Source organism: Schistocerca piceifrons, chromosome 2, assembly GCF_021461385.2.
Source record: "Schistocerca piceifrons isolate TAMUIC-IGC-003096 chromosome 2, iqSchPice1.1, whole genome shotgun sequence".
Taxonomy (NCBI): Eukaryota; Metazoa; Arthropoda; class Insecta; order Orthoptera; family Acrididae; genus Schistocerca; species Schistocerca piceifrons.
The window spans coordinates 470398075-470425068 of record NC_060139.1 but is presented as its reverse complement, the minus strand read 5'-3'; the positions used below and the strand labels follow the sequence as shown (position 1 = coordinate 470425068).

Below are 26994 nucleotides of genomic sequence, written 5' to 3'. Positions count from 1 at the left end.
GCAACCTACGTCCTCAATTATTTGCTTGACGTATTCCAATCTCTGTCTTCCTCTACAGTTTTTGCCCTCTACAGCTCCCTCTAGTACCATGGAAGTCATTCCCTCATGTCTTAGCAGATGTCCTATCATCCTGTCCCTTCTCCTTATCAGTGTTTTCCACATATTCCTTTCCTCTCCGATTCTGCGTAGAACCTCCTCATTCCTTACCTTATCAGTCCACCTAATTTTCAACATTCGTCTATAGCACCACATCTCAAATGCTTCGATTCTCTTCTGTTCCGGTTTTCCCACAGTCCATGTTTCACTACCATACAATGCTGTATTCCAGACGTACATCCTCAGAAATTTCTTCCTCAAATTAAGGCCGGTATTTGATATTAGTAGACTTCTCTTGGCCAGAAGCGCCTTTTTTGCCATAGCGAGTCTGCTTTTGATGTCCTCCTTGCTCCGTCCGTCATTGGTTATTTTACTGCCTAGGTAGCAGAATTCCTTAACTTCATTGACTTCGTGACCATCAATCCTGATGTTAAGTTTTTCGCTGTTCTCATTTCTACTACTTCTCATTACCTTCGTCTTTCTCCGATTTACTCTCAAACCATACTGTGTACTCATTAGACTGTTCATTCCGTTCAGCAGATCATTTAATTCTTCTTCACTTTCACTCAGGATAGCAATGTCATCAGCGAATCGTATCATTGATATCTTTCACCTTGTATTTTAATTCCACTCCTGAACCTTTCTTTTATTTCCATCATTGCTTCCTTGATGTACAGATTGAAGAGTAGGGGCGAAAAGCTACAGTGTTGTCTTACACCCTTCTTAATACGAGCACTTCGTTCTTGATCGTCCACTCTTATTATTCCCTCTTGGTTGTTGTACATATTGTATATGACCCGTCTCTCCGTATAGCTTACCCCTATTTTTCAGGATCTCGAACAGCTTGCACCATTTTATATTGTCGAACGCTTTTTCCAGGTCGACAAATCCTATGAAAGTGTCTTGATTTTTCTTTAGCCTTGCTTCCATTATTAGCCGTAACGTCAGACTTGCCTCTTTCGTCCCTTTACTTTTCCTAAAGCCAAACTGATTGTCACCAAGCACATTCTCAATTTTCCTTTCCAGTCTTCTGTATATTATTCTTGGCTAAATGGTTCAAATGGCTCTGAGCACTATGGGACTCAACTGCTGTGGTCATCAGTCCCCTAGAACTTAGAACTACTTAAACCTAACTAACCTAAGGACGTCACACACACCCATGCCCGAGGCAGGATTCGAACCTACGACCGTAGCAGCAGCGCGGCTCCGGAATGGAGCGCCTAGAACCGCACGGCCACCGCGGCCGGCTATATTATTCTTGTAAGCAGCTTCGATGCATGAGCTGTTAAGCTGATTGTGCGATAATTCTCGCACTTGTCAGCTTGTCGGGTATCTATAGAACACGTAAAGAGATAAATTGAGCAGTTGCATCGGAGTCGCGGCGTAAGCAAGATGAAAGCTGAAGTGTCAAACAGCGGGGTAATACACGACGTTACATAAAGGCTTACGGTTGTGCACTCTTGAACCGAACACCTAAGCTATGATAAGTGGATTTCTACACAAAGTAATTATACTGAAGGTCGAATAGGGGCCCCTGATCCTTATCAAGATGACTGAAAAGAAATTTAAGAAATAATCTTCTTGTTTTTGACTTCAAGGATTAGGCCCCTCGCCTATTGCCATCTCAGTCTAGCCGTTTCTTCCGAGTTCTTCCAAGATCTCCGTTTCCTTATGGTCTACACAGGCTGTCCCAAAAGTCTTTCCCTGATTACAAATATGCATACGACAGAAAATATGACACATAGACACATATATTTTATTTTGAAGTGCAGATAACATGTTCTAATTTTCGTGTGCACATACAGTTAAGAAATTTTGACGCGTGCTCCTTTCGTTGCCAGAAGGATATCCAGACGACATTCCAGCTCCAACATCTCGTGAGGGATGAATGTTTTGATGTCTGTAATACTGCGCCGTAAGTCTGTGATGCGGTTCACTCGTGTTTGGTAAACCTGGTCCTTGACATAATCCCAAAGGAATAAATCCAGTGATGTTACGTTCAGTGACCGCGGAGGTCAGCTGATGAGACCACGACGCCCAGTTCACCTTCCCGGAAATGTTGTATCCAAATCGCCACCATCTTGTTAGAAAATTAAGTCCAGAATGGCATGATAAATAACTGTAACATAGCAAGAGGGGTATTGGTACGAGGCGGCACTAGGTCTAGGCCTGCAGGTTGCAGGGTACCACAGACGCGTTCTGTGTCTTAAACCTCGCGTTTACATCTTCATATTTTTAACATCCGGTAGCTGTTATGGTAAGCCGCCCGGAATTTTCTCTGGGCTGTTTTTGGTGACTGTCTCGTGTTGCCAGAGGACACACTGGACTTCGTCCTGGTTTAGTACGTGATGTTTTCAATAGGTGTCCGGTTCTCCTGCTGTTGCGTCGTTGGGTCCTGTAACAAACAAAGTAACAGTAACTATGTGTGTGCACAAAAAGCTGAATGTGTCACATGAAATTCTAGATAAAAAAAGATTTCTTTATCTGTCGTATTTTTTGCCTTATAAATGTTTTTAATCAAGGGAGACTTCTGGGACCCTCTTTTTCAATATTGTTTGTGTTATTCCTCCTTCTGCATTCCAGTCGACGTGCTGTAACCAATTTTTATTTTATTTAATTATTTGTTTGAATGAATGTATACCTGATTATAATATGGGTGTGTGCAGTGTAGTTCAAAAGGCTCTAAGCACTATGGGACTTAACATCTGAAGTCATCAGTCCCCTAGATTTAGAACTACTTAAACCTAACTAAGCTAAGGACATCACACAGCCATGCCCGAGGCAGGATTCGAACCTGCGACCGTAGCAGCAGCGCGGTTCCGGACTGAAGCGCCTATAACCGCTCGGTCACAACGGCCGGCTGTAGTGTAGCATAACGTTGTGCTGTATGACATAAAAGAGAGGAGGCACATAGCCCACTCCTCCCGAATAGACATCAAAGGGACCGCCGAGTCTCCATCCGACGGGCGGATCACCATCGTTACATGCCCTCACTTCATGAGACACAGCGGAGAGGTTTGCAGTTTAATCCAGGACTGGTGATCAGGAACTTTACGCCACCACCACTCCTACCTTCGCTAACCATGGAAATTTCGCCCACCTCCAGGATACGAATTGGCTTACCTCCAATCGAGCGCCACCGCACCAGCGTACGTTAGCGACCTCGGCTACGGAGGTAGGTACAAAACCCAATGACTGGCTCTAGGTGGTTTTGGAATAATCGTCAACTTCACCCACAAACATACAAACTGATAATTTCTCTTATTACGTGACTATTGTCACTACAAGCTCTTCCCTTCGTAAGTCCATTCTACTCTTCTAGTAGTAGTGAGTCTGCTAATTTCAACTTGTGCGGACAGTGTGTGACAATTGTTAAGAAAATTTACTCCACGATAGTTTTCTCAATTATTGCAGTCTCCTCTCTTACAACCCTGTATTCCTTCTGCTGTTGTAAGAAATCATGGCACAAACACTTTTCTCAGAAATTAACTCCTCGAAAATTCTGCGACAACGTTCACATTTTCACTTGTGTTAAGGAACGTATCCTGTTAATTATTCGGCCATTGTTTTAGCAAAGCATCGCACAAAAATTACTACAGAAGTGTAGAAGGAGACGGACGCACCAAAAGAAGACGTAGAAGGTGCTTTTATTACGACGATCTGTATTTTCAGATGTTTCAGAGCAAATACGCCGGCTTCACAGCTTCCGATCGACACGTTTGAGTTCTAATTTGAGCGGCGAGATGCCTCTAGGAGATAGGAGCTTCCGCTTGGCGCGCCGCCAGCAGGCTCCGGCGTCGCAGTCGGTCGGGAAGCTCCTGCGCGGCGGCGTGAGTCCCTCTCCCCTCTAATCCTGCGGTCAGGACCCGGCCGATCGTGAGCGGCGCCTTATAGCGGCGCTGGCTGGGGTGACGGCGGCGGCCGGCGCTGCCTTTACGCAAGGTGATAACTTCGTTGGCCAGTAAAGAAGGAAACGTGCAGGGCTGTAGTGTTTCCACTCGTCTGGTTCTATTCGTTAGGTTTTTGGAACCGCAGCGCAGTTTCAAAACACCCTCTGCTACCAACACAACGCCCACCTGACGCGTTGCACCTCAGTTTTTACCTAAAGTTGTAGTTTATTTTTATAACGTTCCTGGAGACGAACGCATCATCATAAGATGGGTAAACACCTAATTATTGAGCATGGGGCCAATATCTGACAGGCAAAGAGCGCCAGTATCATTGTTTGGAGACGAATGAGCGAATCATTTGCAACACCTCTTGCATGTAATGGTTGCAAGATACATTAAAACGATAGGCCGTTGATCTCAGGGTCGTTGACTGCTATGAGCAAGAACAAATTAATGACTGGACCTTGTGAGTCCCAAACAACCGTAAGCATCAGTTTTCCTGCGGACGGTTGGGTCTTGAACTTTTTCTTGCACAGCGAATTTGGATGTTTCCGTTCCATACTCTGCCGTTTACTCTCTGGCTCTAATGATGGATCCATGTTTCGTCAACAGTAATGATCCTGTCTAAGAAGTTGTCCCCTTCGTTACCATAGCTTTATGAAACCCTAGTCTGTAGTGGATGGTTTCGTAGGCAGAACCGTGACTAATTTGCAGACGATGTTTAACTTCGTCAATACTTAATCCGCTGTCTAAGAGAATCATTTCACGCGAAAGCTCAATAGTTTCTTCATTTGTGACGGTAAACGGTCGTCCGGCTCCTTCATCGTGCGTAACACTTGTGCGATCATTTCGGAATTTTTAAATCCATTCGTAGACACTCCGTTGTGGTAAAACACTGCTCCCGTACTGTACCGAAAGTTTTCGATGAATTTCGGCCCCTGATATGCCTTCCGACCACAAAAAACGGATCACTGAACGTTACTCTTCTTTGGTGCAAATATACAGCAGAGCAGCCACGACTAACAGCACGGCAGCTATAACGAAACTAACCTAGCAGCTTGAAGGCTGCAAAGATAAACAACAAATAAACAAAGCACTCGTCATCAACGTAAAACGACAGTACTACCAAAATAAACAAAAATTTAACTAAATCGCGGATAATAATTGACTTACCCTCGTAGAACGTGGTAGGCCTTTAGTGAGGCTGGATTTGATTATGATATGTGAGCGTATCCGCTGGTAACAAGCAGACACGTGAAGGCAGATGACATTATTGCATGTACAAATATGATAAAATTTGCACTGCATCGAACTATAAATTGCTTATTTTCTTTCTTCGGAACTAGAAATTGCTTATTTGTTTCTTCGTCGAGTTGCCTCTCTTTCACTGTGAAATGACTGGATGGATTTGGGTGAACTTTAGCATGGACATAGCCTGTACCCTGAATTAACACATAGGCTACACACAGGCATTCTGAAAGAAAAGGTCGCTGTTCCCATTGGATGGTCAACGTGACTACTATTCCCACGGGATTGGTAACGTGACTAAAAAGTTATCCATGAAAGTTAATCATCAATTGAATGCATTAAGGTTTAGCATAGGCATATTAGCACCCACGAGTGAATCGATGGTAAACATCAATAAAGAAATGCTTGATCATGTACCTGGTAAGGTGACCACCTCTTACATCAGTCGATTCAGTGATGACAAGAGACGACGCTACTACACACCCTGTACAGTTTCTAAACTCACTAGAGCTGTCGGGGATGCCGTCCCACAAATTGGAACTGAATGTGAGTGTACCTGTCATATTGATCGTAACATAGATGCGCCAAGATTGGGTAATGGTGCCAAGCTACACATTAAGGAGCTGAGAAGGTATATCGTGCAGGCCGCCAACATCACCTACGGGACCAAAGGAGATAAGGTACTGATACCACGAATTCCTATCGTCCCAACTGGTTTGAAAGGCTTGCAGTACTGTTTGAAAATGGTCTTTTCAATCAGTATGATAACAGCCAAGGACAAACGTTGAAAGTGGCAGGTATTTATCTGGGTATACCATGTTTTTCATACGGAGAACTCTGCGTTAGCTTTTTGCGTGTACCGAGGGCCAGAAATCTCTACATATATTCAGAGAACAAGATTCTCGGAACGTTGTTTACAAAGATGTTTTACAGTAGATTCTTGGGCCTCCATACACACCAAGACAGTTACAGGGTGTTTCAAAAATGACCGGTATATTTGAAACGGCAATAAAAACTAAACGAGCAGCGATAGAAATACACCGTTTGTTGCAATATGCTTGGGACAACAGTACATTTTCAGGCGGACAAACTTTCGAAATTACAGTAGTTACAATTTTCAACAACAGATGGCGCTGCAAGTGATGTGAAAGATATAGAAGACAACGCAGTCTGTGGGTGCGCCATTCTGTACGTCGTCTTTCTGCTGTAAGCGTGTGCTCTTCACAACGTGCAAGTGTGCTGTAGACAAAATGGTTTATTCCTTAGAACAGAGGATTTTTCTGGTGTTGGAATTACACCGCCTAGAACACAGTGTTGTTGCAACAAGATGAAGTTTTCAACGGAGGTTTAATGTAACCAAAGGACCGAAAAGCGATACAACAAAGGATCTGTTTGAAAAATTTCAACGGACTGGGAACGTGACGGATGAACGTGCTGGAAAGGTAGGGCGACCGCGTACGGCAACCACAGAGGGCAACGCGCAGCTAGTGCAGCAGGTGATCCAACAGCGGCCTCGGGTTTCCGTTCGCCGTGTTGCAGCTGCGGTCCAAATGACGCCAACGTCCACGTATAGTCTCATGCGCCAGAGTTTACACCTCTATCCATACAAAATTCAAACGCGGCAACCCCTCAGCACTGCTACCATTGCTGCACGAGAGACATTCGCTAACGATATAGTGCACAGGATTAATGACGGCGATATGCATGTGGGCAACATTTGGTTTACTGGCGAAGATTATTTTTACCTGGACGGCTTCGTCAATAAACAGAACTGGCGCATATGGGGAACCGAAAAGCCCCATGTTGCAGTCCCATCGTCCCTGCATCCTCAAAAAGTACTGGTCTGGGCAGCCATTTCTTCCAAAGGAATCATTGGCCCATTTTTCAGATGCGAAACGATTACTGCATCACGCTATCTTCGTGAATTTGTGGCGGTACAAACTGCCTTAGACGACACTGCGAACACCTCGTGGTTTATGCAAGATGGTGCCCGGCCACATCGCACGGCCGACGTCTTTAATTTCCTGAATGAATATTTCGATGATCGTGTGATTGCTTTGGGCTATCCGAAACATACAGGAGGCGGCGTGGATTGGCCTCCCTATTCGCCAGACATGAACCCCTGTGACTTCTTTCTGTGGGGACACTTGAAAGACCAGGTGTACCGCCAGAATCCAGAAACAATTGAACAGCTGAAGCAGTACATCTCATCTGCATGTGAAGCCATTCCGCCAGACACGTTGTCAAAGGTTTCGGGTAATTTCATTCAGAGACTACGCCATATAATTGCTACGCATGGTGGATATGTGGAAAATATCGTACTATAGAGTTTCCCAGACCGCAGCGCCATCTGTTGTTGAAAATTGTAACTACTGTAATTTCGAAAGTTTGTCTGCCTGAAAATGTACTGTTGTCCCAAGCATATTGCAACAAACGGTGTATTTCTATCGCTGGTCGTTTAGTTTTTATTGCCGTTTCAAATATACCGGTCATTTTTGAAACACCCTGTATAACCGTCTGCGTGCTAGACATGGCGCAAACAGTCCTGAATTTATTTACTCCCTTTCCTGTTAATAATTTTAGTTGTCAGAAATATTTGACTGTTTCGCCCCCCTCCCCCCCCCCCCCCCCCCCCGATTATGTCACGAATTACGAAGTTGTGGTTAGACTGGGACCTAATAGCATAGTTTAAATTGCTGCGAGGGTAATGAGTAGCAATTCAATTAATATATTCAGTGTGTGACACCTCGTTTATGTGCCCCGTGCTGTGACTGCCTAACAGAAGAACCAGTTGCCATGCTGATTTCAGTGTTCGCGAAGCTGACATGCCAAATTTGGTGGTTTTCGTATTTATCCTTGCTTATTACGAAATGATACAGTTCCAGTGACATGCCAAATGAAAGATCTCTCCAAAACGCATAATTTTTGTATGGTTTGTTGTGCTAGTGTGGCCGAAAACGTGTCGTTGGTCTCTGGTACTGGTAGCCAGAGACATATCGGATGTCACCTTTAAAAATAATGTATCACACCTTTACCACCAGTTGTCAAAATTGGTCAAGGGCAATTGCAGACTACACATATCGAGCCATGTGGGTCCAATAATGACGTACTTATCGGAAGACATATCTAACAAATCTGAAAGCCAGGAGAACTGTCGAACATCTTAGTCAGCGCATTGTATAAGGCGAGTAACGTGTGCTCAGTCGTTTTCTCGCTGGATGATGTTCCAGTTTTAAATAATCCCTCAACAAATGCTGTATGGGTATTCAGAGTGCATTTTCATTCTGCAATGGAGTGTGTGCCAATTTGAAACTTCCTACTTGATTAAAACTATGTGAAAGACTTGGAGTCGAAACTGGGTCCTTTGTCTTTCACAGCAAGTGCTCTGCCGACAGAGCTCATCAAGGAGATCAGTTACTGGCGGAAGTAAAGCTGTGAAGAGAGTCGTGAGTCGTGCTTGGAGAGTCAGTCGGTAGGCAAAGGTCCGAGATTCGAGTCCCGGTCCCGCGCACAGTTTAATTTGCGAGAAAGTGTCGAGCATAAGGTTACGGTCATTCTGTGTTGTGTCTCCCTACAGAATCGTGTCCGGAGTTAGACCTGTGTATTGCTGGCTAATACTCTCCCGCATCTGTCGTCCTCGTGGTTGACGGTGGACTTACAAACGACGCTAAAGGATGTAAGGACAGAATATGCCACCATCACTAAATACAACCTTGTGTCATTCGTCCCTCAATGGCGACTTTCGCTGCAGCTTGGGAGGCGAGCTGAACGATGATATGAGTCGAATACTCAGGCATGGCACACTTTCTGTTAACCCAAACCCCAGCAAACGGTTCCTGATGGATCAAACTAACACTTATGGTGCGGCATTGATTTCATGTGAGCCACGGTCCCTTGTGACGAGCAGTGAGTGCCAATCATTTGCGATGACTCAGGTGTCAATCTGTAGCTACTGCCGTCTGGTATAGGGACGACAGGTGTAAGCACCATCTTTGGCCCAGGTGCGTCAACACTGATAAACAGTTTACATCACTGGTGCAACGTGTTGAGCAATTATTCTGATGGACAGTCTAGTTTCCTGTAGGCCAACAATAAAATCTCGCAGAAGTCTAATTAATTTTGTGCCCAGCGACGTCCTCCAGGCACGCACGCTATTCATTAACCCAGAACGTTGCGTGAAACAAAAGAACACTTGGTATGGATTTCCAGCGGCCAAATTGTCCGTGTAGAGATGTCTGCGTACAATCTGGGACGATACAGCCCTTGCAGTTACCTGGAGGACATCAGCGCACAGTCCTTTTGCACTCTCCTTCGCATACCTGTGAGCTGCAGTTTACGGATAGTTGTCGTCTGACCTTGGTGACTACTGGCGACCGCTACGAGGGGCTGTAGACCTCGACGCTTAATCGATGCCTTGTTCCATGAGTTCAGGAAGGCACTTAACACAGTCCAGCATTGCCTCTTGGTGACAGCAGTACGAGCTTACCGAGTATGGGGTCATATTCGCGAATGGATTCAAGACTTTATTGCAGATAGATCTGAGCAAGTCGCTCTTTACAGAACAAAATTGATAGATAGTCGACAACGTCGGAAGCACAATAAGACTGTTCGCAGATGACGCGGTTGTCTGTAACAAGGTAGCAACACCACAAGACTGGAGCGATTTGCAGAACGAGATGCAGAGTGGTGCAAGAACAGTGGTGAAAGTAAATAAATGTAACATGTTGCACTTAAATAGGAAAATAAATTCAATAACGTCCTCTTACGCTGTTGACGACAAATTAGTGAAAACAGTAAGTACCATAAAATATCAACGAGTAATCATCCAGAGTGACCTTAAGTGGAATGACCACATAAAAACAAATAGTAGGAAAAACAGATGTCAGACAGTTTCATAGGATGAATCTTAGCGAAATGTAATTTATCTACGAAGGAAGAACTTTCAAAACATTTGTGCGACAGATTCTTGAGTATTAATGTAGGTTGATTCTTACAAAGAAGAAGACAGCAATCAGCCACTATTAATGTTGCTATTTATTTAAGTAAATAGCGCCGTAACCGGTTTCGAACTAACCAGTTCATCATCAGACGGCTGTTCACAAGATTCGCAAGACGCACTTTACATAATCGTGAGTTTTCCATTATTATTCTCCCACTGTAGCGAAATGTTCTTGGTGTGTTGGTGCCATAGAAAATTCCGCGAAATTTTGTTGCGAACTTGCAAGATTGTATTTTGAAATATTGCAAAGTATATGCAGCACTTATATGATTTGCATACCACCATATTGTACAAAGCACCACACACACACCAAAAAGTATTTGCCACATGTGAATTTGACACAAAGATTGCCGTTTCACACAAACACGATTATGTAAAGTGCATCTTCTGAATCTTGTGAAGAGCCGTCTGATGATGAACTTGTCAGTTCGAAACCGGTTACGGCGCTATTTACTTAAATAAATAGCACTATTAATAGTGGCTGGTTGCTGTCTTCTTCTTTGTAAGCATCAATCTACATTAATTGTACACAGTACGGTCTCAGCATGTCAGTTTTAGAAAAAATAGCATCCTTGAGTATTTATTATTCATCAAGCTGGAGTCCTTACCAGGCCAACGTCCAACAAAGATCGTTTAGCTGGCGCGAGAGAGTTACGGAGATGCTCAAAATTCTAATGGTTCAAATGGCTCTGAGCACTATGGGACTTAACTTCGGAGGTCATCAGTCCCCTAGAACTTAGAACTAACCTAAGGACATCACACACAGCCATGCCCGAGGCAGGATTCGAACCTGCGACCGTAGCAGTCGCGCGGCTCCGGACTGAGCGCCTAGAACCGCTAGACCACCGCGGCCGGCTTTACAATTAGTCACCCGTTCTACAACCACTGTTTTTCTTGAGAACTCACAAGCTTTGCGAGCCAGAGTTTGATAGATGTTACCTTCAGCAGAGCCTAGTTTTTCATTCAAAAAATGGTTCAAATGGCTCTGAACACTATGGGACTTAACATCTATGGTCATCAGTCCCCTAGAACTTAGAACTACTTAAACCTAACTAACCTAAGGACAGCACACACATCCATGCCCGAGGCAGGATTCGAACCTGCGACCGTAGCGGTCGCGCGGTTCCAGACTGTAGTGCCTAGAACCGCTTGGCCACCTCGGCCGGAGAGATGTTCAACAAACTCCAATGGCAAAAGCTACGACACAGGAGTTATTCATCACGAGAGTTTTACCGTTGAAATTCCGTGAGAGAACATTCCGGGAAGACTCGAACATCATACCACTTCCTGCCACATGAGTCTCGGGCAATGACCACAATAAGAAAATTCGAGAAATTAGAGCTAATACAGAGGCTTACGGACAGTCATTCTTCCCAAGCGCCATTCGCGAATGGAACACGAAAGGGGGATCAATTAGTGGTACCAGATGTACCTTGAGCCACACACCGTCAGGTGACTTGCGGAACAGGCCTATAGATGTAGATGTAGATGTAGATTTGGATGTAGTGTCTCAGGGTAGTGGCTGACTGATCGATTGACGTCGCTGCGATGTAAATCACTTGGGAGCGCGCTGTCTACCCTTCTTGCCGTTAACAACTCATGCGCTGCCTACGCTCCAAATGGGCCTTCGAGGCTCTTGACAGACGGAACAGCGTGCACACCCTGAACTGTCGCGCTCATGACTGGAGGCAAAGAGTGCCCTACTGACAATGCAGGTTTTCTTTGCCCTCCCTTATAGAGGTGGCTGCCTACATCTACATCCATACTCCGCAAGCCACCTGACGGTGTGTGGCGGAGGGTACCTTGAGTAACTCTATCGGTTCTCCCTTCTTTTCCAGTCTCGTATTGTTCGTGGAAAGATGGATTGTCGGTATGCCACTGTGTGGACTCTAATCTCTCTGATTTTATCCTCATGGTCTCTTCGCGAGAAATACGTGGGAGGGAGCAATATACTGCTTGACTCCTTGGTGAAGGTATGTTCTCGAAACTTCAACAAAAGCCCGTACCGAGATGCTGAGCGTCTCTCCTACAGAGTCTCCCACTGGAGTTCATCTATCATCTCCGTAACGCTTTCGCGATTACTAAATGATCCTGTAAAGAAGCGCGCTGCTCTCCGTTGGATCTTCTCTACCTCTTCTATCAACCATATCTGGTACGGATCCCACACTGCTGAGCAGTATTCAAGCAGTGGACGAACAAGCGTACTGTAACCTACTTCCTTTGTTTTCGGATTGCATTTCCTTAGGATTCTTCCAATGAATCTCAGTCTGGCATCTGCTTTACCGACGATCAACTTTATACGATCATTCCATTTTAAATCACTCCTAATGCGTACTCCCAGATAATTTATGAAATTAACTGCTTCCACTTGCTGACCTGCTATATTGTAGCTAAATGATAAGGGATCTTTCTTTCTATGTATTCGCAGCACATTACACTTGTCTACATTGAGATTCAATTGCCATTCCCTGCACCATGCGTCAATTCGCTGCAGATCCTCCTGCATTTCAGTACAATTTTCCATTGTTACAACCTCTCGATATACCACAGCATCATCCGCAAAAAGCCTCAGTGAACTTCCGATGTCATCCACAAGGTCATTTATGTATACTGTGAATAGCAACGGTCCTATGACACTCCCCTGCGGCACACCTGAAATCACTCTTACTTCTGAAGACTTCTCTCCATTAAGAATGACATGTTGCGTTCTGTTATCTAGGAACTCTTCAATCCAATCACACAATTGGTCTGATAGTCCATATGCTCTTACTTTGTTCATTAAACGACTGTGAGGAACTGTATCGCACGCCTTGCGGAAGTCAAGAAACACGGCATCTACCTGGGAACCCTTGTCTATGGCCCTCTGAGTCTCGTGGACGAATAGCGCGAGCTGGGTTTCACACGATCGTCTTTTTCGAAACCCATGCTGATTCCTACAGAGTAGATTTCTAGACTCCATAAAAGTCATTATACTCGAACATAATACGTGTTCCAAAATTCTAGAACTGATAGACGTTAGAGATACAGGTGTATAGTTCTGCACATCTGTTCGACGTCCCTTCTTGAAAACGGGAATGACCTGTGCCCTTTTCCAATCCTTTGGAGCTCTACCATCTTCTAGAGACGTACGGTTCACCGCTGCAAGAATGGGGGCAAGTTCCTTCGCGTACTCTGTGTAAAATCGAACTGGTATCCCATCAGGTCCAGCGGCCTTTCCTCTTTTGAGCGATTTTAATTGTTTCTCTATCCCTCTGTCGGCTATTTCGATATCTACCATTTTGTGATCTGTGCGACAATCTAAAGAAGGAACTACAGTGCAGTCTGTGAAACAGCTTTGGAAAAAGACATTTAGTATTTCGGCCTTTAGTCTGTCATCCTCTGTTTCAGTACCATTTTTGTCACAGAGTGTCTGGACATTTTGTTTTGATCCACCTACCGCTTTGACATAAGACCAAAATTTCTTAGGATTTTCTGCCAAGTCAGTACATAGAACTTTACTTTCGAATTCATTGAACGCCTCTCGCATAGCCCTCCTCACACTACATTTCGCTTCGCGTCCTTAGTGATTGTGATCGAAACACTATTAAGAAAGTGATTTCCGATCGAAAGGACACAAAAGTAGCAATCATAGGAGTGTCGCAAAACGCAGAAAACAACATCATGGCGATTAATAGCCAAGTGCTGATATAACCCCAGTTCGATTTTACAGAGAGTGCTCTACGGCATTGGCTACTCACTAAGCTTGCATTTATAGCCAAACTCTCTCCTAGCACCAAGTCCCAAGCGACTGGAAAAAAGCACAGGTGTTTCCTTCATAATTCTTGAACATATTGTAACTTCGAGCATACATCATTTCATTGACGAAGGAAAGCTTCTGTGTACAAATAAGCACGGATTTAGAAATCATCGCCGGCCGAAGTGGCCGTGCGGTTCTAGCCGCTACAGTCTGGAGCCGAACGACCGCTCCGGTCGCAGGTTCCAATCCTGCCTCGGGTATGGATGTGTGTGATGTCCGTGGGTTGGTTAGGTTTAAGTAGTTCTAAGTTCTACGCGACTGATGACCGCAGAAGTTAAGTCTCAGAGCCATTTTTAGAAATCATCACTCGTTCCAAGGTCAGCTTGCGCATTTTTCGCATGATATCCTGCGAACCGTTCTTTAAGGACAACAGGCATATTACATACTCGTATTCCTAAATCTCCGGAAAGCATTTTATAGGGTTGCCCACTACAGACTATTAACGAAGGTCCGAGTACACGCAGTAGGTTCCCAGATATGTGACGAGAGTATCGTCCAGAGTGCCACACGGAACTGTGGTAGGACCGCTCTTGTTATCTATTCTCATAAAAGCAATTTGCGAATGATTACTGATGACGCTGTATTATATGAAAAAGATAGTTGCTGAGTAAGTGTAGGATATAAGAGGACTAAGAGCGAATTTCTATTTGATGAGGTGAATGGCAGCTTGCACTAAATGTAGAAGAATTTAGCCTAGTGCAGATGAGTGGGAAAATAAATCCTGCAATGTTAGAATACGGTATTAGAGGGGTGCTGCTTGACACAGTCATGTCCATTAAACATCTATGCTTAACGTTGCAAAGCGATATGAAATGGATGGCAGTACCGAAGGCCAATGGTCGACTTCAGTTTATTGAGATAACTTTAGAAAAGTGTTGCTAATCAATAAAGGAGCCGCTTATCGTAGACTAGTGAGACCTATTCTTGAGTACTGCTCGAGTGTTTGGGATTCACGCCAGATCGGATTATAGGACGACGTCGAAGCATTTAAGAGGTATGGTGCTACATCTGTAACCGGTAAATTTGATCTGCACTCGAGTATTATGGGGATGCTTCGTTAACTCAAATGGGAATCCCAGGAGGGAAGGCGACGTTGTTTTTGCGAAACACTACTGAGAGAATTTAGAGAACCGGCATTTGCAGCTGACTGCAGAACGATTCTACTGCCGCAATTGAACATTTCGCGTAACGATCGCGAAGACAATATGAGAGAAATTAGAGCTCTCACAGAGCCATCTAGGTAGTCGTTTTTCCGTTGCTCCATATACTAGTGCAACAAGTAAGGGAATGACTGGTACTGGTACTAGGTTCCCCGCGTCCATGCACCATATGGTGACTCGTGAAGCAAGTGTGTAGATGTAGATTTGCTCGGGTTAATGCAATACTCGCTCCATATACTAGTGCAACAATTAAGGGAATGACTGGTACTGGTACAAGGTTCCCCGCGTCCATACACCATATGATGACTTGTGAAGCAAGTGGGTAGATGTAGATTTATTCTCAACGCTCGAGTTATTTCAGTATACTGTCATTGAAATTTAACCGACAGGAAGAAGATGCTGTGATATGCAAATGATTAGCTTTTCAGAGCAAGGTTGGCGCCAGTGGCGATACCTACAACGTGCTGACATGAAGAAAGTTTCCAACCGATTTCTCATACACAAACAGCAGTTGACCCGCGTTGCCTGGTGAAACGTTGTTGTGATGCCTCGTGTAAGGAGGAGAAATACGTACCATCACGTTTCCGACTTTGATACAGGTTGGATTGTAGGCTATCGCGATTGCGATTCATCGTATTGCGACATTGCTGCTCGTGTTGGTCGAGATCCAATGACTGTTAGCAGAATATGGAATCGGTGGGTTCAGGAGGGTAATATGGAACGTCGTGCTGGATCCCAACGGCCTCGTATCACTAGCAGTCGAGATGACAGACATCTTACCTGCATGGCTGTGACGTGAAACGAACAAACAGCAGAATGAATGTACAGTTATAGGGCGGAGTGGAATGAATTATTGCGATAAGGTGTGGTGCAACGTTGCACGTGGTTAGAGGAAGAGCATACGTTAAGAGTGACGAAGTGTCGGTGGGGAAGGTGTGGAAGAGAATGTGGAATGAGTTGAGTGGGGTGGAATTGGGTTGCGGATTGAGGAGGGTAAGGAATGGAACCAAACTTATAGAGATCGGAGAGAGGGATAATATGAAGAGTGGGACGAATCATATTTGACAGGAGTAGAAGAAATCAGTGCCCTTTATAGGATCTGGGAGTGGGAGTTTGTTGAACTACGTACGGATTCCGTGCCATTGATTCTGTCTGCAGTTTCATCTGTTGAGGTCGGAGGTGAGTGTTGAACGGAATGCGCATCGCAAATTAGAGACGTACAACCAGGACGCGCCTAGAGGCGTGACTGCGGTGGGTGCAGAAGTGCAGCCCGGGCCGCAGAGTTTTGCGGCCGAACACGCGCTGCGCCGAAGCCGCCTGCCATCATGTATTGCAAATACGGCGTTATTTCAGGACCGGCGCCTGGCCGCCTGGCGTGCAGCACCAGATAAAGGCCGGCGTGGGCGACACCTGTCGCCAGCCACAAAGGCGGCGCTCTGCTCCCTGCCGTGCCGCCAGATGGAGCCTGTGCTCTGTACTGGGTGCGCCGGCACGGCATGGGGTACATACGGCTCTCCGAAATGCAAACATATTTACAGTTTTTTTTTTTTTCACCGTCCAACATTAGGTTTCCCACTGAAGTAAATACGACAATACGCTGCTGGACGTCAGTATTGCAACACCGGGAAGGAAAGCAAACAACGAAATTTTGTATCTTCTGCATATGCAGTGTAGTTAAGTATACGCATACAGTAGAGTGGGAAGACAAAGTAAAAATTTGTTGGTGATACGAAGGTTTACACGGCGCAAAATGTACACTACTGGCGATTAAAATTGCTACACCACGAAGATGACGTGCTACAGACGCGAAATTTAACCGACAGGAAGAAGATGCTGTGATATGCAAATGATTAACTTTTCAGAGCAAGGTTGGCGCCAGTGGCGATACCTACAACGTGCTGACATGAGGAAAGTTTCCAACCGATTTTTCATACACAAACAGCAGTTGACCCGCGTTGCCTGGTGAAACGTTGTTGTGATGCCTCGTGTAAGGAGGAGAAATGCGTACCATCCATCACGTTTCCGACTTTGATAAAGGTCGGATTGTAGGCTATCGCGATTGCGATTCATCGTATTGCGACATTGCTGCTCGTGTTGGTCGAGATCCAATGACTGTTAGCAGAATATGGAATCGGTGGGTTCAGGAGGGTAATATGGAACGCCGTGCTGGATCCCAACGGCCTCGTATCACCAGCAGTCGAGATGACAGGCATCTTACCTGCATGGCTGTAACGGATAGTGCAGCCACGTCTCGATCCCTGAGTCAACAGATGGGGACGTTTGCAAGACAACAACCATCTGCACGAACAGTTCGACGACGTTTGCAGCAGCATGGACTATCAGCTCGGAGACCATGGCTGCGGTTACCCTTGACGCTGCATCACAGACAGGAGCGCCTCCGATTGTGTACTCAACGACGAACCTGGGTGCACGAATGGCAAAAACGCCATTTTTTCCGATGAATCTAGATTCTGTTTACAACATCATGATGGTCGCATCCGTGTTTGGCGACATCGCGGTGGACGCACATTGGAAGCGTGTAGTCGTCATCGCCATACTGGCGTGATAACCCGGCGTGATGGTACGGGGTGCCATTGGTTACACGTCCCGATCATCTCTTGTTCGCACTGACGGCACTTTGAACAGTGGACGCTACATTTCAGATGTGTTACGACCCGTGGCTCTACCCTTCATTCGATCCCAGCGAAACCCTACATTTCAGCAGGATAATGCACGACCGCATGTTGCAGGTCCTGTACGGGCCTTTCTGGATACAGAAAATGTTCGACTGCTGCCCTGGCCAGCACATTCTCCAGATCGCTCCCCAACTGAAAACTTCTGTTCAAGGGTGGCCGAGCAACTGGCTCGTCACAATACGCCAGTCACTACACTTGATGAACTGTGGTATCGTGTTGAAGCTGCATGGGCAGCTGTACCTGTACACGCCATCCAAGCTCTGTTTGACTCAATGCCCAGGCGTATCAAGGCCGTTATTACGGCCAGAGGTGGTTTTACTGGCTACTGATTTCTCAGGATATATGCACCCAAATTGCGTGAAAATGTAATCACATGTCAGTTCTAGCATTACATATTTGTCCAATGAATACCCGTTTATCATCTGCATTTCTCCTTGGTGTGGCAATTTTAATGACCAGTAGTGTAGTATACACAGCTGCCACCGCTGGCAGGAACAGTGGTTCTAACCCGGCAGTATGGAGTGGACCTGAGATCGGATGACAAATACGGGCGTATTATCGTTACTGCACAGAAGTGCTGTAGTAAATGCAGTATGTATGCAAAGGCAGAGCACAGAATCCCAGTTTAGGGGAAAAGGACGAGGGGGGGAGAGGGGGTTAAAGGTGCTCGGCTCCTATTAGATATAGAAACATGCGGTAAAATGTTTCTGGTTTACCCCGGACCAGCAGCCATTTGTGTTATCATTCTAACATCTGACACTGTAGCAATGCTACACTATGTTAAACAAGGTTCGAAGGACGAAACGGAGCTGGCACCCAGGCAAACTGTGCGAATCAGTATGAATAAGATTTCAATTGGTCTGAAATTAACGCTCAGATAGTGGCATCATTTGTATGTGCACCGTTCGGATTTTACGTGCAAAAAGTCACCCTCGCTAGGATTTTGTGTATAGAAACAGTCGCCTTTAAATAACTCCAGACTGGAGCAAGACTGATGGTTCAAATTTGTTACACCGGTGTACCGGGGCATGATCTCATATAAGTTTTAACTATCTGAAAATATCTTCCTTCGTTCGGATTTTACGAGCAAAAAACACATTTTTCTGGGAGGTTCTAGAAGCTCGCCACTTCTACACTTTAAACCTGTACGAATCGGTTCAAACTTCGCAGGAAGGTAAGTAAACGTATAAAGTCAAAATGAAAATTTTTTGTACAATAATCTTTATCCGTTGTCGAGGTACGATTGGTTAAAGTCAGGCTAAATGTGTGACGTGAACTAAATCCGCAGAAGCGGTTTAAAATGAATCAGATAAATAAAAATGCATTCTTACCATAAAACTGAAAGCTGACTTTAAAAAATCTACCTTCATTCGGTATTTATGTGCAAAAAACACATTTTTGCGAGTTTTGTACGCGTGACATAATTATGTTTTAAACATGTATGAATCGGTTCAAATTTTGTACGAAGGTAGACAGATACATGTAATTAGTGTTTGTCCTGTTTTTTGTGGAAGTCTTGTCATTTGCGACTATATCAGCAACGTGGTTCGAAAGACAATTAAAATCCCATACCTGATTAGTTGTCGCCCGAGTCAACAAAAAACTACATCTATTGCCAAGCAATGGCAACCCAATGACAAAATGACGGTACAGTACGTTGGGAACCAGAATGAAAAATGCTCCTACCATAGCACAAAAAAGACGTCTCGACTCATCCGGCTGCTTCAAAGACATTTAAATGAAACACCCTGACATATTCTCGCTTTTTTACGGGTCAACCCTACTTCCACAGCGCAGTGAGCTCTTTTAAAACCACCCCATGTTACATGTATGGTGAGGGGTGTAAGAACAAATAAACACAAATTTATGTACTTCTAGAGAGTTGAATGCATCTAGAATAGGAAGTATCCGAGAGTAGGAGTGCTTCTATGATAGAAAGTATCCCAGAGTGGGGATGCATGCATCCTAAACTTTAATGACACGGTGAGTCATATTGCGCGACATGACGAATGCAGTGTTGGACGACATGATGGCATGTGTCATGTTATACGAGATGACATCATGTATCATGTTACTTTACTTGACATAATATATTATACAGGTTGTTCAAAAAGTCCTATAAACTTGAGTCCGGAAACTCGTAACTTCTGCGATAAACACGTGTTTACTGGATGTGTTCTGCGTGGCGTCCATTCATGACAATCCACCCCTCTGTTCTCCGGGGCAAAGAATGATGTACCACCTGATTGTTGTTGTACTTGCTGGCACGCACTGAGGAAACAACCCTGTAGTGTCTGCACATCGTTGATTGGCGTGAGGTAGACCAATTCCTTCAAGGGTCCCCATAACCAAAAGTTTAGGGGACTGAGGTCTGGGGAACGAGCAAGCCAAGGTGTGTCCCCGCCCCCCCCCCCCCCCCTACCCTCCCGACCAGTCCAGCGGTCCTGAAATGTCTGCGTCAGACGTTCGCGCACATTGTGACGAAAGTGTGCTGGTGCGCCATCACGCCTGAACCATATTTGTATTCGTTACATTTTAGAAGTGTTGCGACCCGTGGCTCTTCCCTTCATTCGATCCCTGCGAAACCCTACATTTCAGCAGGATAATGCACGACCGCATGTTGCAGGTCCTGTTCGGGCCTTTCTGGATACAGGAAATGTTCGACTGCTGCCCTGGCCAGCACATTCTCCAGATCTCTCCCCAACTGAAAACGTCTGTTCAATGGTGGCCGAGCAACTGGCTCGTCACAATACGCCAGTCACTACTCTTGATGAACTGTGGTATCCTGTTGTAGCTGCATGGGCAGCTGTAACTGTACACGCCATCCAAGCCCTGTTTGATTCAATGCCCAGGCTTTATCAAGGCCGTTATTACGGCCTGAGGTGGTTGTTCTGGGTACTGATTTCTCAGGATATATGCACCCAAATTGCGTGAAAATGTAATCACATGTCAGTTCTAGCATTACATATTTGTCCAATGAATACCCGTTTACCATCTGCATTTCTTCTTGGTGTAGCAATTTTAAGGGCCAGTAGTGTACATGACGTGGAGGATACTAACACAAACAAGTAAAAAGCGCTAATACGTCAAGATGTTTTGATTTAAATAACTTTGAAGTGCCAGATAAGTCTAAAACTCGGTGCTCTTCTTTTAAATCCCTACCTCTGCCCAGGAAATATTCGCCTTTTTTGCGCTGTGATAAGAGCATTTTCCATCCGCCAGCTGTAATGGCTGGCAGGGTGTGGCGTGCTAGTCTCTTGGCAACCCATGGCCAGACGTTTTCAGGGGGTGAGAGATCCGGACAATGTGCTGGCCTGCGGAACAGTGAGACACTGCCTGTACCGAAATAAGTCACGACAGAGTGGGCAACATGCGTTCTTTTGTGACATTGTTTAAAGAGACGTCACGGAGACTCCAAGATAAATCAACAGTCATCATCTCGAAATAATGTCTGCTGGCCAAATAATCAGCTACGCGAAGTAGAGGTGATCGTGTTATGCAGCCAGTGGTGTTCCGTATCATCATGCCACTTGCTGGCCCTGTATGACGATGACTAATACAGCCTGGTTACGTTAGTTATCCACCGAACTCTACACACGCATACAGGGTTATTACAAATGATTGAAGCGATTTCACAGCTCTACAATAACTTTATTATTTGAGATATTTTCACAATGCTTTGCACACATACAAAAACTCAAAAAGTTTTTTTAGGCATTCACAAATGTTCGATATGTGCCCCTTTAGTGATTCGGCAGACATCAAGCCGATAATCAAGTTCCTCCCACGCTCGGCGCAGCATGTCCCCATCAATGAGTTCGAAAGCATTGTTGATGCGAGCTCGCAGTTCTGGCACGTTTCTTGGTAGAGGAGGTTTAAACACTGAATCTTTCACATCACTATGCGTGAAACTTGCCCGCACGCATTCAACCGTTTCTTCGCTCACTGCAGGCCGACCCGTTGATTTCCCCTTACAGAGACATCCAGAAGCTTTAAACTGCGCATATCACCGCCGAATGGAGTTAGCAGTTGGTGGATCTTTGTTGAACTTCGTCCTGAAGTGTCGTTGCACTGTTATGACTGGCTGATGTGAGTGCATTTCAAGCACGACATACGCTTTCTCGGCTCCTGTCGCCATTTTGTCTCACTGCCCTCTCGAGCGCTCTGGCGGCAGAAACCTGAAGTGCGGCTTCAGCCAAACAAAACTTTATGAGTTTTTCTACGTATCTGTAGTGTGTCGTGACCATATGTCAATGAATGGAGCTACAGTGAATTCATGAAATCGCTTCAATAATTTGTAATAGCCCTGTACATCCTTCGTGTGCTGTACGCAGAACTGAGTTCTTGTGAACAGACCGCGCCGTGCCACTCCTGTGTCCAGTGCCGCACGACTTCCGGCACGCCCCTCTCTGCTGGTTCGACAAGGCAAGCCATGACAATGGTCGCCCTGCGGACAGATCGTGCCGCTCCACACGTCTTAGTACTCTGCAAAAGGGTGTTTTATGTGCTGTAAATAGTCTTATTTTCTCCACTCACGGTACGTGAAGCGACTATCCGATTCTTGCACGGTCCAGTCAGCTGTATGGCTATCTCTTCGGCCGCTAGTTACATGGAGCCGTTCAGAACCTGCATGGTGTTGAGTACGGCGCTCTTGAGTGAATTGATTCTATAAAGATCGTGAGATTCCCACAAACGCGAGCAGAAATATCGCACTGCGAAAAACGACAGTCTCCATCTGTCACGATCCTGCCGCTGTCGAAATCCAACACGTTCAGATAGGCGTATGTCCTTCATGGAAGGGGTAACACACAGTCTTCTCAGAAACAGCCAAAACTTACATACAATTTCTGAATGGAAAATCCACTGTGTAATGCTTTTTATGTACTGAATGTAAGTAAAAAGTAAAGCAATCTTCAATCCGAATGTTGTTTTCAACGCCATAAGTGCTTCACTACGCATAGTCCTGTTTGATATGGTATACAGTCTGCCGTTGCCTTCCTCTGACATTTGAACTAACGTATCTGGCCGGCCCGCTCGGTTAGCCGAGCCGTCTAACGCTTGGCTTTCCGGAGCGGGAAGGAGCGCCTAGTCCCCGGCACGAATCCACCCGGCGAACTTGTGTCGAGGTCCGGTGAGCCGGCCAGTCTGTGGATGGTTTTTAGGCGGTTTTCCATCTGCCTTGGCGAATACGGGCTGGTTCCCCTTATTTCACCTCAGCTACACTATGTCGGCGATTGCTGCGCAAACAAGTTCTCCACGTACGTGTACACCACCATTACTCTACCACGCAAACATAGGGGTTACACTCGTCTGGTGTGAGACGTTCCCTCCACCCGGGGCTGAACCGCACAGTAACCCTGGGTTCGGTGTGGGGTGAAGTGAACTGCAGCAGTCGTGGGGTTGTGGACCACTGCGGCTGCGGCGGGGACGGAGCCTCTCTGTCGTTTCTAGGTCCCCAGTTAACATATAATACAATACATACAACGTATCTGGCCAGTTACAGGGGAACCTACATTTTAACACGCAACACGGCATTTGTTACGTCAACGAACATTGCCAGAGGTGAGAGAAGTGATAAGTGATAAATAAAATTGACAGAGGATCAGTTCGGAGATCTTTGCATTTACAGTCTGGTGGGATTTCGCCACACTTTGTTTGTTCTTTTTTTTGCCGTTTTTCTGTCAGTGGTTATTGGTGAATCTTCTCTGTCGATGAGAAAATACTCAGGTCTTCTCTATTTTTAACTACTGAATGTATACGGCGAAAACGATAATCTTTGCGAATCCAAGCGTGTAGTACACATCATGCCAATTTAACATTTGTAGCATGCAGTCTTTACGGTCTTGCAATTTTGATGCCCTGAAGTGTATTCCAAAAGTGGAAAATGTATGGATGATATACCGTGCATATAGAAGAAGGAGTCCATTCTTCCGTTCGGTGTTCTGCGTCAGAAGGGACTATAACATTTTCGACTTCGTGTATAAGGGGTCAGCACCGCTAATGTCTGGTGACGTCAAGGCGAGCCGATACGCTGCTTGATCTAGATACTGCGGGTGCTTGAGGCCGCGACAAAAGTAGTGAATAACACTCGACCGGTGCCGGCAAAAGCTGCAAGACCAGCAACAGTGGCCGAGTCCGTCTAGTACATGGGTTGTTTGGGGGTATATCATCACGATGGCACAGAACTTTCTTATTTACGGTTAGCCAGAATAGCAGCATCACATTACTAGGTACTGAGGAGTAAAACTACTCAATCATTATTGCATATTCGTGGAGGTAGGCTGTATGCACCACATCTTAAGAACGTCATAAATGTTCAGAGCTTTCAATGACGATATATCAATGAGATATATTAACGGTAACAGGTGAAAATTTGTGCGGGACCGGTACTCGAACCCGCATTTATCGCTTTGCGCTAGTGGTCAACAGCCATAATTAGTCCTGCAAATAGAATTGTTTTGGTTTTATTTTGTAAACTTTCAATTCTTTTTCTTTCACTGTTCCGATCGTTCCTTGATCACTTGCGTAAAATGACACACCTGAGTTTCATCTGCTATTGTTAAACGTCTGAGAAACTACCTGAAATTGTCTTTAAACTAATCCAAATACCCTAGAGCAATGTTCAATCCAATGCATTTTTTGTCAATGGTTAAAGAACCCGTCGAGCAAAAGTTTTGTCATCGCGAGACATCGTATATAATATGATGGGCACAGTACCCTTGCAATGTCAGCGTCATTGTGTATCTTTAAGAGACCATCAGCGAGTGCAGAGTTGTATATTTTTGTCAGTCACACCGATTTTAGAACCTCTTTATTTAATTTTTATCCATATTTACAGCTTCAAACGTGACGGTACTCAATACACTCGAGGTATGAATTAAAAAACGCCTTCAGTCACAATTTTTCGTGTTTTGTTCAGTACACGATGCATTTCAGATCCTGTGGGTTCATCTTGAGGTGTAATTAGTCTTAATACATGCTTCATCTGTTCTCTTGAATTTATTCCGTACTTTATTTCAGTTCCGCAGGATGGGGGCAGACTGGTAACGGACAATGGTCACTCTACAGCCAGAAAAGGGTAAAGTTTTACGTGATAATATATATAATGTAGAAGGTGATAACTTTGCCCTAAAAACTATACTTGAAGCTTGCGTGTTTGTGATTTAAAATTAGACATTTCGACGACTTTGTAAGAAGATCCTAAACTCTTCTTGCGTGAAACAGACCCGAATCTTTCGACTCAGCGTAGAACAGGGAATCAGTGATCATAAGGCCTTTATTGCAAAATTGAATAAGGCTTTAAACAGGCATACAAAGAAAAGCAATAAGATCTTTCTTCTTAGTGAAAATGACAAGACGTTGATTTCAGATTACATGACAGGTCATCACGAAAATTTCATCTCGAGCACTGACGATGTACAGCATCAATGAACAAAGTTCAAGAGCATCGTACAATACGTTGTAGACAAGTGGATACTGAGCAAAATTGTGAGGGGCGGAAAAGAGCCACCGTGGTTTGGCGGTTCCGTCACGAAGCTGCTACGAAAGCAAAGCGAGCTTCATTGCAAATTTAAACGTAGCAGAGTATGCGGAAGAACTTACCCGTCCTCTCGCAGCAGCATCGCTTACATCTCTGGAAGAGACTGAAAAACGCAGAGGTCATTCCCTTTTTCACAAAGGGTCGTGGAACAGACACACAAAACTGTAGGCCTGTATCTCTGACGTCCGTCTGTTGTAGAATATTAGAACATGTTTTATGCTCGTTTATTGTGACATTAACATAGATTCCGAAAACAACGATCGTGTAACCCCTGCTCACTCTTCTTGTCCACAAGACCCAGAAATCAGTAGATATATAACCACGACGCCCTGCCTCTTCAGATTCGTTCGATGTTGCACACTTTGAGCCCACACTGTTCATGTTTCTGTTTTGCTTCTTTCTCACAGTCCAGTACACCTTCTTCCTGTTTTCATGCTTGGTCCGTGTTCAGTTTTTGATGGGCTATCCACTTGGCCATCTTTACCACTACATCTGAGGGGGTTGCATGGAGAGTTTCCCTTGAAACAAATACGTGCCGTGGCTTGGTTGCAGAGTTCTTCACTAGGAGCAAGCGAGTCATAACTTGGCGTATAAAGGTATGTTTACAAACATTTGCAGAAAGAACGCGTGTACGATGGCCGTTCTCCGGTCCACAGGTTCACTCATTGCGCAGTTCGTCGGTTATGAATCCCCTTTATGCTTGAGAGCTTGTGCTGCGTTTATTACGATGAAAAGGCGACAGAAAAAGAAACCTCACAAGCGGCTGCAGGTTAAGAAGTATATAAACAACAGAGGTACGAGAAATATAAAGTGATGACAACCCATTGTCTCCAAATTTCAGGAGGTCACAACGAGATTTTAGATTTTCTGCTTGGGAAGCTGCACCGATTGGGCTTGCAATAAAATTTTGTTAGCTGGTAACTGGCGACTTATACACTCGTTTGAATTATTTATTCGTAATTTCGAAACAAAGTACTTCAATTCATCAAATTAGAAACTTGTAATGTGGAATAATTGTGTTTTACTATTTAATTGTTTTATACCTCTTTTCAATGTAGGAAATGCCTAAAATTGTAATTATTAGCATTTTTTCCTATACAATATTACAATTTGTATCTATTAGCATCTAAAAGTACTGTTCCCATGTACAAAAATGACTCGTCCCATATTCATGCAGTTCTCTTGCATACCTACTGAATCAACAGAACACTACTAAACAATTAAAAATATAAATGATTATGCCTGAAAATGAGAAATACTTAAGGATACAGGGTACTTTTCCAGCTCAATGTTATGTAGAAATCAACACCTATTTCTTTTGGGCACTGTTTATAATGTATATGTCTTAAAGATTTTTTGTTTATATCAGGTAATGCAAATTACAAGTATTTTGAATATTTTTGACGTGCTTAGGGTCATTAAAAAATCAAAGAAATTGATGCAGTTTTTTTCCAGAATGCTGCCTGAGATGGAGGTACCATTTAACCCAATGTTATACATTTGAAGGAGACCAAATTTTTACAAGATATGCATGACATGATGGCTGATGTACTAACCTATTTAATTCCA

The 26994-nt window shown here is 44.6% G+C and overlaps 1 long non-coding RNA gene across 1 annotated transcript; it reads right to left on the bottom strand.

The window, feature by feature from the left end:
- Positions 1 to 1838: 1838 nt before the first annotated feature.
- LOC124777954 lies at positions 1839 to 16455 on the bottom strand. Its single transcript, XR_007015812.1, has 2 exons — positions 16319 to 16455; positions 1839 to 2491 (listed from the first exon to the last, which is right to left on the bottom strand). It is a non-coding gene; the product is annotated as an uncharacterized LOC124777954 (long non-coding RNA).
- Between the last annotated feature and the right edge of the window lie 10539 nt (positions 16456 to 26994).